This window comes from Trichosurus vulpecula, chromosome 7, assembly GCF_011100635.1.
Source record: "Trichosurus vulpecula isolate mTriVul1 chromosome 7, mTriVul1.pri, whole genome shotgun sequence".
NCBI lineage: Eukaryota > Metazoa > Chordata > Mammalia > Diprotodontia > Phalangeridae > Trichosurus > Trichosurus vulpecula.
Window position 1 is genome coordinate 143,872,710 of NC_050579.1, and position 12,253 is coordinate 143,884,962.

The following is a 12,253-nucleotide window of genomic DNA, read 5'->3' on the forward strand; positions in this document are numbered from 1 at the left end:
AAAATAGGCTAAAACTTCCATACTCTGACTTAGAGATTCTGCTAATGGGATTATATCCTAAAAAAAAATTGTTGATAAGAAGAAAGTTCCCATACACACTAAAATATTTATAGCAGCATTTTTTGTGATGACAGAGAAATGAAAACAAAATAGATGCCTACCAGCCGGCGACTGGATAAACAATCATGACACATGAATGTAATGAAATGTTATTGTGCTCTAAGAAATTACAAATATAATGAATGTAAAGCATGGAAAGCTCTACATGAACTGAGACAGAGTGAAGTAAGAAGAAACAAGAAAATGATATACACATGGCTACAATAGTGGAAACAGGAAAAAAACACACACACACATGCATGTGCACACAATGAAATGTGGATATAGAAGAAAGGAGAAAGTAGAAAGAACATGTATGGTAGAAAGAACATGTATGTTAGAAAGAAGTGATATAAGAAGATACTTCCACTATAGCCTTTGTCAGAGGTGAGAGGTCCATAAGGTCACACACTGAACATATTTTCAGACTTTTTTTTAATGTTTTGGTCAGCAATTCTGATTTGTCCTCTTTCTGTTGTCTTTAAAACCTCTATTTGTTATGTCATGACTCTTTCAGAGGGAAAGGGGAAAGGGAAGAGATATTTAGAAAAAACGTGTTGTTGCGTTTTGTTTTTTGTAGGACATCAAAATTTATTTTTAAAATGTGTTCATTTTGATTTTGGAAAGTTTTGGAGCTGAGTACTATATTCTCCCAAAATACAAATAAAATTGAAGGGAATAATACTTTGAATCTTAAGGTATTTCTGATTTTAGTGGGATTTTGTTGATGATTAGATCTAAGGATCACATAGACCCTAAGTGGTGGAAGGAATTTTAAAGATTACCTGATCGACCTAGCTCATTTGATAGAGCAAGAAACTAAGGCCCAGAGAAATGAAATTGTTTCCCCAAGGTGAGAGAAAAATTTGGGGAAAAGGGATATAGGAAAGGCAACTGGGACAAAGGGAATCCAGGATATTAGGAACAAGAATTGAAAAAAAAAAGTGAAAGGGAGTCAAACATAAATTTGGCCTAATTAACATTTTTCTTAAAAGTCTGGTCCTGGACATAGATAACCATGACATTAAAAAAGTCCTGCTACTCAGAAATGATTTTTATATACAAAGTAGTTTTAAGTATTTTTCACTAATATTCAAAATATTTTACAAAATATTTTATTCAAAATATATTTTCAAAAAATTTTGAAATATTATTAATTTTTGCTCTACTGACAAACTTCATTTTTATCTTAAAATATTTTGATATGAAAACAATTTCTGAGCCCTGGATCAATTTTGACTCAATGAAAGTCACCAGTGAGTACTTTGGATTACCATCTCTTAATCTTTAGTTTTCTTGATTATCATCCAACTATTTTTAGTTATTTGCTAATCATCTTATTATGATCCAGGGCTTTGAGGAATAAATATTTGGCTTGGTAATATGATATAGGTTAGGGGTGGGGAACCTGCTGCCTTGAGGTCACATGTGACCCTCTAGGTCCTTAAGTGGGGCCCTTTGATTAAATCCAAACTTCACAGAATACCTCTTAATAAAAGGATTTGTTGTGTGAAGTTTGGACTTAGTCAAAAGGCCATACCCAAGTACCTAGAAAGCTGTATGTGGGCTTAAGGCCACAGGTTCCCCACCCTTGACAGAGATAAATCTGTTCTTTTCTGTTAATCCTCTCCCTTACCTCCTATGCTACAATGTTTAACGGATATGTGTTTTGCATACAAGTGAAAAGTCATAATTGTATACACCAATTGAAAAAACAAAACCTGAAGGACACTCCTTAAATGGTCCCTGTGGTCTTGCATGTTTTCAATAACCAAAGTTCACGTAAGCTTAAACATAAGATCATCACTTTATGAAAAAGTAATTTCTTTTTATTATTTGGGGCATATCTTCTTCTTGCTTGTGAGGGAGCTGCTATGCTCAGTGATTCTGAGCTGTCTGTGAACTGAAAATAGTTTGTAGAGTACTTCCCCATGCTTTCTTATGTAATAAAAACCCTTATAAAAATTCAAGTTTTAATAATCGCATTAGGGTCAGTCATTTTTGCCAAATAGTATGAATACTTCCTAAATGTTGTCATGTGATTATGCAGGGAAGCACAACAGTTTGGATCGTCATGTAAAGTCCTCCTCCTCCTCCTTCTCTTCTTTCTCTTTCCTCCTTCTCCCTCCTCCTCCAATTTTTCCTTCCTCCTCCTTTTCCTCCTTCTGAACTTTGGTAGTGACAATTGAATTAGTTCAAAGGGAAAAGATGCAAGAAATGGTGTTGTGGCAAAATTCAAAGATTTGGAAACTGACTCCATTGCACAAGAGGAATAAGGAAGACCCTAATGCTTTGTTCCTTGTTGACTGGAAGTCTTAAGGGAAGGCAGGATTGTTAGGGGCAGAGGAAATAAGTTATATTTGGACACACTGAATTTGAAGTACTAGTAGAACTTCTAGGGGATGATGTCAGGCAATCAATTGGAAAGTACTATCAAGAGAGATTAGGAGTATCTTTATATACATGTGTATGCAAGCACTTATATATATATGCATTATGATCATGTATATCTATATATACACATGTATCTTTGTATGTCTGCATGTGTCTGTGTTTGTATGTGTATATTTATACATATTATATATGAAAATGTTAAATGCAGAAGTAAAGAAAGATGTGAACTATAAAAAGGCCCCAGTAAATATTTAAGTACGGAGCCTCAAAAGATACCCATGTTTAGAGGGAATGGCGAAGCAGGGAAATTGTTGTTACATAAGACGACAGTGTTTGGAAACAAAACAAAACAAAAAAGGTGATTAACAGTGTCAAATGATGCAGAGAGATCAGAGATGATTAGCAACCAGAAAAAGCAATTGAGTTTGGCAATAAAAAGTAACAGAGACAATATCAGAAAAGCAATGGCAATCAGTGCCAGTTTGCAAAGGGTTGAAGATTACAGAGGTTGAGAGAAAAAATGATACAATAAAAACACTACTCTTCCTAAATGTTTAGCAACGAAGAGAAGGAGAAACATAAATTGATTACACTAAAAGATGGCAGCATTAAGAGAATTTTTTTAGGACAAATAGAAGTGAATATGTACGTAGGCAAAGGACATGCACTGTTAAAAAAGAGTTTGAAGATGAGACAGGAAGAAGGAATATTTGATGGAGCAAGGTCCAAGATGAGTTGGGAGAGGATGACATCAAGGACACAAGTGCATGGGGTTAGTATTGGTGAATGAAAGCTACCTCATCCTCTGAGAATAACATGCTGAGTATCCCTCTAATTATTTTATGTATTCTTTATTTTATCGAGGGCTATTTTACAACTGTACCTATGCAGTTCCCATCTCTGACACATGCTGGTTTTGTGATCCTGTATAAGTTACATAACCTCTCAGTGTCCTAGGCAAATTTCTAAGACTAAGGAAGTGCCAACCCACATCTGAAGAGGGAATTTTTTTCATCTGACATTGCCAGAAATTAAAAAGCATAATTCCTAATCCCTATAGGCATAAATAATACTTTGGTAGATTCACTCCCAGATATTTTACACATTTTGTATTTATTTTGAATGACACTTTTCTTTCTATTATTTCCTCCTGGAGTTTGTTATGGCTGTATGGAAGTGAATATAGGTAGCATAGTGCCTAGAACACTGGACTTGGAGTCAGGAACACCGGAGTTGTAATCCTGCCTATTCTGGGCACAACCTGGCTGGAACTAATCTTCTAATAGTTTAGTTCACTATTGGAACAAACTGAAGTATCTGCAAAGTTATTTACCAATTAACATAAATAGATTTAATTAGCTCTAGCAGGAAAAGGGTATTCAACAACTACAGACATTGAGGACACCTAAAGTATATTCAGCTAAACACAGCCTAAGATATTTACAGTAATTCACCAGCCAAGTATGAGAGGGCCACCCCAACTCTTCATGGCTACTTTGTGCTCAGGTGATGACAAAGTGATGTCAAAATTCCCCTAACCAACCAAGTCCCAAGAAAAGCCTCAGAACATTATGTTAAAAAAAAAAAAACTAGCTTAATTTGCTTACGGGGAGGAGTTAAAATATGACTCTTACCATTCTGTGTCAGACATTGACCAGCTATTTCATCACCTTGGACAAATCACTAAATCTCCCATCCTCAGTTTTGCGAGATGAAGATAATAGAAGCACAAGTCAGTCCACAGAGCAGTAGCTACAAGCAGATCACTTAAATACTTTACTTGGTCAAAGGGCTTTCTTTGTTTGTGTCTAATAAAGGACTTTAAATGCCAAACAGAGAAGTTTGGGTTTTATTCAAAGAGCGACAAGAAACATCTGAATCTTCTTAAGTAAGGAGGTTGAATAAAAAGGAGAAACCTGAAAGTAATACCAATTTGACAGCTATGGCTAAGACAGATTGAAGACCAGAGAGACCAGATGGAAAATGACTAATTAGGAAGTGATTGCAATAATTTTGACATGAAGTAAGGAGAGTGCCTGGATTAGGGGTGGGGAAGCCATGGCTTTGAATCCACATGTGGCCCTCTGGGTCCTCAAGTGTGGCCCTTTGAATCCAAACTTCACAGAACAAATCCTCAAAGGATTTGTTCTGTGAAGTTTGGATTCAGTCAAAGGGCCAATTTGAGGCCTAGAGGGCCCTGTGTGGCCTCAAGGCTACAGGTTCCCCACCCCTGACCATGAAAATGGTCAGAGGTGAAATCAACAAAATCTGCAAGTGATTGGATACTGACAATTAGTGAGAGTGAAGAGTCCTTGATTACAAACCTGGGTGGCTAGAAAAATGACAGTATCCTTCTCAGCAATAAGAATGTTATGAGGACAGGTAAAATTCAGAGAATAATGATAAGTTATCTTTGGGATATGCTGATCTTCAGAGACCTATGAAATATGCAGGTAGAAATGTCAAGCAGACAATTATTGGTGTGAAGCTAGAGTTCAGGAGAAAGATATTTGGATATTTAAATTTGGTAGTCAAATGCACAGAAATTACATTTAAATCTATGGTAGCTGAGAAGATCAGCAAAAGAAAAAGTGCCTCAAATAGTCGTTCTTTTTTCTGAGTAAGAAAGAAAAATGATCAGGGAAGAGTCAAAGGATTAACATGAAGCAAGGAGAGCTCAGATAAGATTGGATAACATATACTTTCAAGGGACTCAATCAGAACAGTTGTACAACTTCCTCCAGAAATATTCAGTAGCACTTGAGCAGTAAACTAGACACTCTAGGGGGCACAACGGACAGAGGACTTGGACTCAAGAAAAGATGAGTTTTAATACTGTCTCATACCTACTAGATTTTGGACCCTGAACAAGTTATATAACCCCTGTCTGCCTCAGTTCCCTCATCTATAAAATGTCCATAATTCTCCCTCCCTGAGGTACTAGGTGACTTTCTAAGAATATGAGCTATAGACCATTTATCATCTGCTTTGCTCTGGGAATTTTCCATAGTGGGAGTTCCAAAACATTGATGAAATGTCAGGTCTTTATCAAAATTAAAATCAAAGCATCAGTATTCTAAGTTTTTTACCCTTTTTGGCTAAGAAGTTAATAGGAAAGAAATTTGCTATGTTCAAAAAAGGAATACCTAAAATAAAATTCATATTTTTCCCCAACTGCATAAAACAGATTAACAGGATAGAAAATCATGATTATCAAAGCTTTCATTAGAAGAGTCTATGAGTACTGTTATTAAAACATGATTATTTTGCATATGTAACTCAAGTCCTGGTATATGTTGAGCCACAAAGCCTTTTGCCTTTCATTGCACAAATAAAGCCTAAAACAATGTACCAAGAGGAACTCATAATCCCAGTCTCTCCTGAAGGAATAATACTCCATTTGGGGACTTTTTATCAAAATTGTAATTAATACATTGCAAGTAATCAAATGGTTAAGTACTACACAAATTATATTTTCAGCATGATTTATCTCATTTTGTTAGGTGGAATTGCAGATAGAATTATAAGTTGACACAACTGACAGGGTGAGCCAAAGAGCTAGTTCTGTTCAGTGGCCTGTTTCCAGTCTGACATGTTAAATGAAGAACAAATGAATTCCCATACAAGGACTTAAGGGAGTTAATGGTACCAGACATTACATTTATTAAGCATTTTACTAGTTAGAGATGAAAGGCTCAGAAGATAAAACTTTCAATTGCTTTGAGGACACAAAAGAAAATGTTCTTTCTCAATTCATCTACACCTCTTCTTCCCCTCTTCTTTTCAAGACAGAACAAAGCTTTTTGATTTGTGAAGGCAATGAAATGTTTCCTGGAAAAAAAGTGGTAGGTTAGAGATTAAGACTATAATCTAGGGTCATTTCCTCTCAAAAACTTTTCTGGTCTTCCAGGAGTGGAAAGGAATGAAGGAATGTCTTCCTTTAACTCTTCAAACTGATGGTATATAGTTAAAATGTCCTCGGAGGGGTGGGGAGATAGGTGGGAAGTGCTCAACCACCTTATTTCCAAAAGCATCCTAGGATGAAATACAGAGTTCAAATTTTGAATGATGATCTCTAAGATTCCTTACTGTTCTTGATCACAATTCTATGATGCTATGATTTTACACTGAAACGCTATAAAAGAAAATAGAGACTAACAGTGTCTTAAAAACATACATTTGTGTTTTTCAGTTTCACAAAACTGTCTATGATGAATAATTGACCTTGGAAATTGTCAAAGGCAAAAATTAGGGTTTAAGTGGCATGCCAAATGTCATTAAGATAATACATTTCAGAGGCAGGACTTGCATCTGGATCCTTCTGACTCAATGCCAAGCTCTCTAACCTACTCTATCATACTTCCTCCTAGGGGATAAAAATAGATATGAATTAACTTGCCTATGGTTTTGTGTGATCTTAGTGACATATGCTAGTAAGCAGTAATTACTGTTAGTAGGTAGTAATCTTGGTTCAAGATTGATTCCTAGGTCATCCAGCTCCAGAGATAGTGATCTTTCCCTATACCATACCCATAATCACTCTTCCCTCTCTTCTCAGGCCTATAGTAGAAGTGCTGTACTTCTAGCAGATGGCTTTGCCAACTGATCTGCAGAGTATAATGAGGATATATAAATCACAACTCCATTGACTTGCTTCCTCTTCTACAAACACCTTTGTATGATCATCTACTTTCTTACCCAGCCTGTGTCTGAAGAGATTGTTTCTTGCTGTGTTTTAGTAGTTTAAAAATAGCTCTTAATTTAATTTACCATTTAATTTGCTTTTTGCTTTTAATTGAATTGTTTTTGTTTGATATTCAGAATTTCTATTTCTGTGTTTAGTTTTTCTTATTTTTTTTCTACTAGATTCCTTTTGCTTTGTGCCTAATTCATTGGTCGGTTCTTCCTCTCTTTTTGCTGGTTAAAGTGCTTAGAGTACAATATGCTTTGCAAACCTTAAAGCACTATATAAATGTAGTCCTCATTATTATCATCATTGTAACCATCATTAGGTATGTGTGCATGTGTGTGTATTAGGTGTTGCTATTATTTCATTGTCTAGTGTAGATTTAAGCAAGATGTATGTCTTTTAACCATATCCATTTTTACTGTTCTATATCTAAAATCATAATTGATATCTCTCCTATTTTGAGTTTAACCTAACTCAGAATAAATTATGTCACATTCCCTTAAGTGTCTGTGTCCATTTGTGTGTATTTCTTATATATTACATATTGTTGGATTCCAATCATTCTGCTACTTTCTTATCCTTAAAGGAATCTAACTGATACAGTGAACAGAGTTTGGGTTCTGGAGTTGAAGAGAACTGAGTTCAAGTGCAGTTTTAGATATTTGCTAACTGTATGATCCTGAGAAATTCATCTGTCTGCCTCAGTTTCCTTATCTGAAAAATAGGGACAGTAATGCCACCTCCTTTCCAAGGTTGTTATGATACTGAAATGAGATAATAATTGTGAAGTATTTGGCATAAATTTTGGCATATAGTAGGCATTTAATAAAAAGCTTATTTTTTTTCCCTAAGAGTATAGCCATAGTATTTTACTTGCATAGATGCTAGTTATTATCATAGTTGCTAATTTTATCCCATTCATATTCTTGATTATAATGTCACTTATTCATTTCTCTCTATCATATAATACTATGCTTTTGTCACCTTTGTTCCCTACCTCAATCCACAGATAAATAGATAAAGAATTAAATATATAAATTTATAAGAAAGGTAACTTTGGAGCTTTAATTCCATGAGAGATGTAAGAACAAGTAAAAAAGGGAAAGGACAAGGTGTCAAAGAATAGAAGTTTACAATACACAAAAAGGGATGCTAATTAATAAAGAACATGAGAAAAATCCTTTTCAAAAATCAGGTGTAGAAAATTTTAAAACAAGCAAAACACCTAACCAACAAAAGAAGGTGAAGGTGAGGAGGAAAGAGGATGGGGTATACTATTTTATTACTAAATTGAGAGGAAAAAGGAGAGAAAGAACTAGATAACTAGATAAAAGGAAGAACAGAAAAGTAAGTTATAAGTTTTGCAAAACCTCAAAGTTATGGAAAGGAGGTTTATAGCTGAATGCAAGAGAGCCTGTGGGAAAAGAATTGCCTTAAGTAATATAAGAAAAAATAATTGAAGAGACAAAGTACTCTTTTTACATAAGAAGACGGAAAATAATATATAAAAATAAGACAAACTGTCACAATAACCTTTACCTACTGCTTATTGTGTGCCAGGTACTATGCTTTATAATTATTATCTCCTTTGAAACTCAAAACAACTCTGGTAGGTAGGTAATATTATCATTCCTATTTTATGCATGAGGAAACTGAGGCAAACAGAGGTTAAATGATGTGCTCAGGGTCACACAGCTAGCGAATGTCTGAGACCGAATTTAACTCAGGTTTTCATGACTCTAGGCTCAGGGTTCTGTCTACTGCACCACCTAGCTGCTCCTATATAGGTACATATGTACACATATGCCTGTGGGTATACATACATTATACATATATGCACATATGTTTTTTTTTTAAATATGTAGAGTATATTACCAACTCTCTTAATTTTACGTGTGAGTGAACAAAAAACATAAGGTTAAACAAATTAGATAAGAAAATAAAATTCCATAATCCATTATTAAAAAAAACCACACCTAAAAAGGGAAGATATACACAGAATAAAAATGAGAGGCTATAACAAAATTTATTATGCATGAGTGGATCTCAAAAAGCAGTAGTTGTGATAATACTACTGGACAAAGCTAAGGCACATTTTGTTGAAAGGATCCATAGATAACAAACAAATATCAATATTAAATTTATATGCTGCAAAAGTCTTTTAATCTAAATGCCTGTAGAAAAAAAGTTAACAAATTTACAGAAGACAAAGTAAGTAGTGCAATAAAAGCAGAATATATTATGGTTCCTCTCTCAGTTTTAGACAAAATAAAGAAAAATGAAGAAAAATATAGATTTGAACAAGTTGCTAAAGAAAGGAAAAGGAAAAAGCCTAAATTGTCTTCTAAACACTATTGATAAGGAGTAGATGTCTTTCTTAGCACCATCAAAAACTTTTTATTATTATTTTAAACTTAAATACTAAAATACACAATAAGAAAAAAAAACATTGTGAATTTAAATGCTAAATGAAATACAGAATAAGAAAAGAAAAGAAGCATTGCCATGTGGAAAGTAGAACTTAAAAGAGGATTCAAAATATATAGCAATAAATTACCATTTTAAGAAATCCCATACAATAAATACTACACAATGTGTTCAGAGCTGTTTATCTTTTCTTTGCTCCCTTGTAAATTTACTTTTGTTCTCTGCTGTGCGCTTTTTGATTTGTTCTTTCTTTCCCCCCTTCCTCTCCCCACTGCCACAAGAAGGCTATAATTAAGAGGGAGTATATTTTGTGTGTGTGTGTGTGTGTGTGTGTGTGTGTGTGTGTGTGTGTGTGCATGTGCCATATATGTGTGTAGATATATATATATGCGCGTTAGCATGTATGTACGTGTAAACACACACATATACATATACTTAAATATACATATACTTAAATATCTATCATTATACTCACATATAGACATATATTTACATGCATCTATGCATCTCTTTTTCTGGTTGGGTGACTTTCTTTTCATAAAATTCATGTTTATGTTGGATTGTTCTTATTTTTTTTAAATTTCCTCAACATCTCTCATTAATTTTTTAAAATCTATTTTTAAGTTCTATGAATTCTTTTCAGGCAGGTGACCATTTGACACTAGTCTTTGAGATAGGAGAGGTTCTTTTTTATTTTTTTTTGCTTCAGTATCCTCCTCTGAAGATGAACTCCAGTGTTCTCTATTCCCATAGTAACATTCTATGGTTGGGTTCTTTCTTTGTTGCCTGATGATATTTTTGAATTTATATCAACTTGTAATCACCTCGACTCCTGGAGTATGGGATATGGTGCCTCTCACCTCAGGTTCTCCTTCACTTCTCCCCTCTGGCCTGGAACTGTAACCAAGAACTCTGCTCTCCTGTAAGTGCCCGAAGACAGAGATGTCCTGCTCCACTGCTTCTGCACATACTGGTCACATGCTGGTCAATTCTTGTCCAGGGCCACATATTGTTTTTTCCTTTCCCATTCATTCATTCATTCATTTATCTATCTATCTATTTATTTATTTATTTATTCATTCATTCATTCATTTATTTATTTATTTATTCACTCATTCATTTATTTATTTATTTAGTTAGTTAGTTAGTTATTTGTTTGTTTGTTTGTTTAATATTTCTAGTTTTCAGCATTAATTTTCACAAGGGTTTGAATTACAAATTTTCTCTCCATTTATACCCTCCCGCCCACTCCAAGATGGCATATATTCTGATTGCCCCATTCCCCTGTCAGCCCTCCCTTCTGTCACCCTACTCCCCCTACTCTCCCTGATCCCCCTTTCCCTTACTTTCTTGTAGGGCAATATAGATTTCTATTTCCCATTGCCTGTATATCTTATTTCCTAGTTGCATGCAAAAACTATTTTTTGAACATCTGCTTTTAAAACTTCAAGGTCCAAATTCTCTCCCCTCCTCCCTCCCCACCCACCCTCCCTAAGAAGGCAAGCAATTTAACATAGGCCACATATGTATCATTATGCAAAACCTTTCCACAATACTCATGTTGTGAAAGACTAACTACATTTTGCTCCTTCCTATCCTATCCGCCTTTATTCAATTTTCTCCCTTGACCCTGTCCCTTTTTGAAAGTGTTTGCTTTGGATTACCTCCTCCCCCTATCTGCCCTCCCTTCTATCATTCCCCCCTTTTTATCTCCTTCCTCCTTCATTCCTGTGGGGTAAGATACCCAATTGAGAGTATATGTTATTCCCTCCTCAAGTCAAGTCCGATGAGAGCAAGATTCACTCATTTCCCCCTCACCTGCCCCCTCTTCCCTTCCTACAGAATGGTTTTTTCTTGGCACTTTTATGCGAGATAATTTACCCCATTTTATCTCTCCCTTTGTCCCTCTCTCAATATATTCCTCTAACTTTCCTTAATTTGATTATTTTTAGATATCATCCCTTCATATTCAAATCACACTTTGCACTCTCTCTATCTCTCTCTCTCTCTCTCTCTCTCTCTCTCTCTCTATATATATATATATATATATATATATATATATATATATATATATGTGTGTGTGTGTGTGTGTGTGTGTGTGTGTGTATGTATGTGTGTGTATGTGTATATATGTATATATGTATATATGTGTGTATATATATGTATATGTATATGTATATATATTCCCTTCATTCCCTTCAGCTACCCTAATACTGAGGTCTCATGAATTACAAATATCATCTTTCCATGTAGGAATGTAAACAAAACAGTTCAACTTTAGTAACTCCCTTATGATTTCTCTTTCTTGTTTACCTTTTCATGCTTCTCTTGATTCTTGTGTTTAAAAGTCACATTTTCTATTCAACTCTGGTCTTTTCACTGAGAAAGCTTGAAAGTCCTCTATTTTATTGAAAATCAATATTTTGCCTTGGAGCATGATACTCAGTTTTGCTGGGTAGGTGATTCTTGCTTTTAATCCTAGCTCCATTGACTTCCAGAATATCGTATTCCAAGCTCTTCAATCCCTTAAGGTAGAAGCTGCTAGATCTGGTGTTATACTGATTGTATTTCCACAATACTCAAATTGTTTCTTTCTGGCTGCTTGCAGTATTTTCTCCTTGATCTGGGAGCTCTGGAATTTGG